This window comes from Centroberyx gerrardi, chromosome 20 (genome assembly GCF_048128805.1).
Source record: "Centroberyx gerrardi isolate f3 chromosome 20, fCenGer3.hap1.cur.20231027, whole genome shotgun sequence".
In the NCBI taxonomy this organism is placed as follows: domain Eukaryota; kingdom Metazoa; phylum Chordata; class Actinopteri; order Beryciformes; family Berycidae; genus Centroberyx; species Centroberyx gerrardi.
The window spans coordinates 3,992,841-3,998,682 of record NC_136016.1 but is presented as its reverse complement, the minus strand read 5'-3'; positions in this window follow the sequence as shown (position 1 = coordinate 3,998,682).

Genomic DNA, 5,842 nt, shown 5'->3' with positions numbered 1-5,842 from the left:
GTTTTTCCTCTCCAGCCCCCTATTTTCTTTTTTTTCCCCTGGACTCTCCCCCTCTCTTAAAACCCCTCCCCTATCTCCTCCCTAACCACACCTACAGATCAATGAGACTCCACCTACAAATGGGAAACCCAGCCCCCCAACTCCAATGCTCGGATAACACACCCCCTCGGTCTGGCCTTGTCCCATCAGCATGGCTGGAATAGTTAGAGCGGGGCTGTGCTGAGCTCCTCGTATACAAGCTCAGGCACAGCAGCAGGAGGAATGTCAGACAGGATCTATTCGTTTTTTCCACTCCTTTCCCCCCCTTTCTGCAGAGCATGTTCAGTATAGAGTGAAGCTGTGCTAAGTGTGGCATGGATCAAGAACTCCTTTTCCCTCATAGGGGAAAAGGAGTTTGCACACTAGCCAGTTAGGGCATAAAGCCTCAAAATAGGGACATGAAGAAGCTGGGATAAGAAAAAAGAAGGTTCCTTTAACTTGACATGGTGCAAAAAATGAAAAACAACGACAAAAGAAAATGTAAGCAAATGTTTCAGCCCTTCAGGCTATCATCAGTGCTCCCTCTGCTGATCTTGATCTTGAGCTTTGACCCAGCGCCCCCAAAGTAATCCGAGTGTCAACACAGGCACATTAGCATACATTTTTATTCACAATTTCCTAACTGTTGTATGGAGGTATGAAGTACAGTAAATGCACAAGCCTAAAATGCGTCAATGGTATTGGTGTCAACAACAACAGGAACTCACATCCTGTGTAAAGGCACAGTAGAGAGGATTACACACCTAGCATTCCCCTGCAAATTTACATTCAGTATTCCACCACTGTGTGCATTCAAGCAGCATGACACAGAATGGTTGCAGCTGTGGAGGAGGACAAGAAGTAGTGATTCATAAATGAATAGCAGGAATGGTGTTGCTGAAAAAGTTGCAAGATCAAAACTCTTGCACATACAGTAGAGCGCTGCTAAAAGCAAGCAGCTGCGTTTACCACTGGCTTTGTCATGAGGGGAAAACGAATCCCCACTCATGAGACTTATGTAACATTTGATTTAATCAGCTGCAGTTATGGTTTTTCTGAGAATTATTTTCCTAAATTGCCCTTAAGGGTATAATTTCCGCCTAAGACATTAACTCAGGGCAGAACATTGTCCCACAAGACTGTGAGTTGCCCCAACAGGCCAAGGTGCGTACTAAATGCTCATGACATCAAATCCAAGCTATGACCTTTGTTATGTGTCATCTACTAGACTCTATCTGATGAAGCAGGTATGTCAACAAAAAAATCTTCCAGCAGTGTGTAATTTACACAATAGTCAAGTATCCACATCTCATTTTGATAGCCATTTTATAAGTGGAAGCACAGCTGTAGTTAAGATCACCTTAGTCAAGTCCAAGTCAAGTCCAAGACCAAGTTCAGACCAGGTCCAAAGGGGGTCAAGACCAAGTCAAGACCAAGACCAGAGCAAATCGAGTCCTTTTTAAGACCAACATAGGCAATAAACAGTCTTTTCAAATGTAAAAATAATGCTTATGGAGTTTCTAAAGGATCCATCTGCAGAGCTCTGTACTAAACCCTTCAACACCTTCAATGTGTAGAAGTTTGAGGACCATTATATACACAGGTTGAAATCCCTTAAAGTGTTTGCAGTGGTGGGGGAAAATATACCAAAGATCAACAAAATGACTAGTTTTTATATTTTTAGATAGACTTCTACTTGTAGACAATAATGAAAGCAAGACGGCACCATGGCTGCTTTAAATAGTCTCTGTGTTGATGGATAGTCACTTCATCCAATCAACTGCTGGAGTCATGGGGTTGATTCAGAAAGCACACAGAGCAAATGGATTGTTTTACTAATTCCAATCATCCACACCATCTTTTTAGGTACTAACACCTCAGAATCAAGGTCCAACAGCAGCAACGGAATAATAATTTTGGGACAATGCTTTGAACAGTAGTCCTCTTCTTTGGAATCCATGGAAAACCCCATTACCAAAGAGCGCCTTCCAGTCATTACTTTGATATTTCATTTCATGTGGCACTCTCTTCTCTTCCAAGGAAATACTTTGAAAACTATCCTAATGTACAGGAGTTATGAAAAGCACATGGCACCTCAGAATGAGGGAGAAAGCTATCTTTGAAAAGCTGTTTCTCGTAGAAGCCTCCGGCAGTAATTTATGTACATTATGGGAGTTCCATGCTTCCAAAATTGCTCACTGGCAGCAGGCCAGTGTCCTGGTTTAAACCCTCACACCATGTGGAACTGTGAAGGGGTGAAACTCCACTGAGCCTGTTTGTAAGAGGAAAATTTCTAGAGGATCTTGTTAGTACTGACTCAACACTTGGCCAGTTGTGGGCAATTCCAGCACATCTGGTAGACCTTATTCTCAGGACGTTTCAGAAGGGTTTCTCGCTAACACTTTGCTTGAGGTGCTGCTCATGATAAATTACAAGGGGTATTATAAGCATATTGTGAGTGCATGATAATTATCCTGATTTTCCCCAAGGGGAGTAATAAAGTGCTATCTTATCTTAATTATTATAATCAGAGTTTTTTTTTGGGGGGGGGCTACATAGTCTAAATATATTTCACCATATTGTATGCATCTCAACCATGCATCCCTCAGTTATTTAAGTAGATAGATAGATAGATAGATAATTTTTTATTTATGTGTCACTCCTCAACATACACGACAAACAGGGCAACAAACACAGTACCCCAATAAAAAAGAAGGTTGAGGACTACTCATTTAGAGTTATGAGACACAGGATAAAAATAATACACATAAAAAAAATACTAGAATATATGTATGTATATATATATATACATATATATATACAAACAAATATACACACACATAATTACATACATTCGTACAGATACATTGATACACATATACATACATAACACACACACACACGAAAAATAGAGGTCATATTACACACACACAAACACAAAGAACATAAAACAATCTTAGTATTGCTTTATAAAATTTAGACACTCATGAATGAACGTCTTCTGTTAAGGATGAGGTGGCAAGCTTTGGCACATTCGTTGATACAATATTTACCAGCTAAAACTACACACAATTTATTTAAATCATCGTACTCATTAAAATTTGCAACATGGTTTGAAAGTTGAAAAAATAATTCAGAACGAATGTCTGTATAGAGTTCACAGTGTAAGAGTACATGGGCTTCTGATTCAATAGAACCATTATTACATACGGTACAGAACCGTCTATCGGCTGGGGTGTTTGTGTACCTACCAGTTTCTATAGCTAAAGGTGCAATTCCACATATGAATTTAGCAAAGGCGCTTCTGTGCTGCCTTGATAAGATACTTTGTACATATGGCTCTGTATCAAAAGCACTTTTAAATAGGCAATAAGTACACAGTTTGTTACCCTTAAGTTTATTTATTAACTGAAACCATTTCTGTTCATCACTCTCTGATACTGCAATGTCAAATTCTTTAAGTCATTTCTTGAATAGACTCTATCTGTGCGGGCAAGGTGGGACATATGCATGGAGCTAAAAAAAGTTCTCATAGTGTACATATAATTTTTTACATTAGTCAATTGGGAAGCCCACAGAAACACACGTTTACAGAGTCGACTATCAGGTATGCTACAAAGCCTCTGCCAATTCTTAAAAATACATGACCACTGGCGTTGCCATAGAGTTTTCCAACCCATATCACCCTGTATGGCAGGAGTTGGGGTGTATTTACCAACTCCTAAATAAAATCTGCATGCTCGGTTAAAGACAGCATTAACACAAGAGTAGCTTCTGTAACCCCAAACAGCAGCAGCGTATGTCAGAATGGGTAAAACCAGAGATTCAAACAGTTTGGTAAAACATGTAAAAGGAAGGCCACTCATAGATTTACATTTGGCTATGATAGCACCCAGAGCTCTATTTGCATGCATTGCCAGATGCTTAACAGTTTTGTCAAAGTTTAGAAACTCTGTTAGGATCAGCCCCAAATATGTATACTCCTTAACGACTTCTAGTGGTGAAGGGCCACATGAAAATCCGAACAAAGTTAAGGGAGCTGATGGGTTCCTAAAATGCACCACCTTTGTTTTGTCAACATTTATGTTCAGTCTCAGAAATTAAGATGATGTCATCTGCATATAAGGGGATGGATATTTTTTCCTTATCTATACAGACACCCTTACCTAAGGCTTTGATTGACATAGAAAGATCATTTATGTACATAGAAAACAGAATGGGGGATAAAATACAGCCTTGTTTTACTCCAATATCAACTGGGAACCAGTCTGTAAGACAGCCATTGACACGGACACAACACTTCACCTTTTCATACATAGCAATAAGACAATTCAAAATGTTACCATTTAGGCCCAGTAATGACAGTTTATCCCAGAGCAAGTTCCGGTCAATATGGTCAAAAGCTTTAGAGAAATCAATGAAGGAGCAGAAAGTTGGCTTCTTTAGCTTCTTCCTAGAGTCTATAATTGTGGTTAAGGTGGCAATGTGATCCAGACAACTCCATGTCTTTCTGAACCCATTTTGTTCGTCTGCTATGATGTTGTTAGACTCGGCCCATTCAGAGATGCGATTAAATAACACACAACAAAACAGGTTATACACAGCGTGTATAAGCTGTAGTAAGTATGTTTTGTGCTTGTGCTTTTGTGATATGCTTTTGTTATTTCTGTTTTCATCTGTATTTCTTGTTCTCTACTGAGCCTATTTGTTAAAAGCCCTCTGTGTTCATCAGTTAGTGTGTGAGTGTGTGTGTAACTGACTGACTCCTAATATCTGATTGCATTAATAGTGTTTATGTCCTTTGTATGCTTGTAATTTTTGTGGACATAAATAAATATTTTAAATGTATGTGTGTGTGTATGTGTGTGTGTGTGCCTGTCATAATATCTATTAAAAACAAGGTCGGGATTTCCAAAATAAAAGCCTTATTGACTAACCTGTGTTGCAACGTTTTTAAGTAATACAGAGCACCAACATGTGTGGCTATTAAACTAACACATTTGAAATGCACTGACATTTTGAGCACGGATGGCAGACATTTAAATTTATCTGGGTTTGAAAAATGCTAACACTTCATTTCAGTTAGAAATAGGCTACTTAATCCACTTACATAAAGCTTGCAAATAGATCAAAATATTTTGTTTGAGCGTACTACACACTCTTACAGGTACAGTGGCTGTGCCTTTTTATTACAAATTTTCTGTTACATATTTTATGCTTTTATTTTGAAGTTAAAATCGCCTATGTTCCGGTTTTAGCCTGCCTAACTCTGTGTGGCTTGACGCAGCTGCCTGGACCACAGCATCCAGCATCCAGCCTCGGTGCTGAGACAGGAGGGTTTGACAGGACTGGAGAAATTGCCAAGGTCCAGATCCCAACTGTAAGTAGATGAAGAATTAGACTATCTGAAAATGTTTGAAATTTGGTCATTTTTAGGACGTGTTCCATACGTCAATGTACGAATACTGACGTTATTTTTGCGTGATGCTGTGAAAATGACAACTGCTCGTTTCTCATAGTACCTTATGATCGCAAAGGATGTATTTTTACCAAAAGGAATTAAATGTATGGCGTTATGTTTGTCATATGAGCCGATTCGTCCTGTTCCCAAATATTGCCACAGAATAGTAACGTTACACTAGGCCTACAGAATAACCGAGTCAAATCATATTCTGGCTTTATCATGATTCTCGCATAATACATAATGGCATTACATTAGAGAACAAAGTATATAATTTAATTTCATTGTGTAATTTGATATCGTGAGTAGCGTTTGAAAAATAGACAGCAGATTGTGTGTCATTGGAGATGACAGATGCTCTTA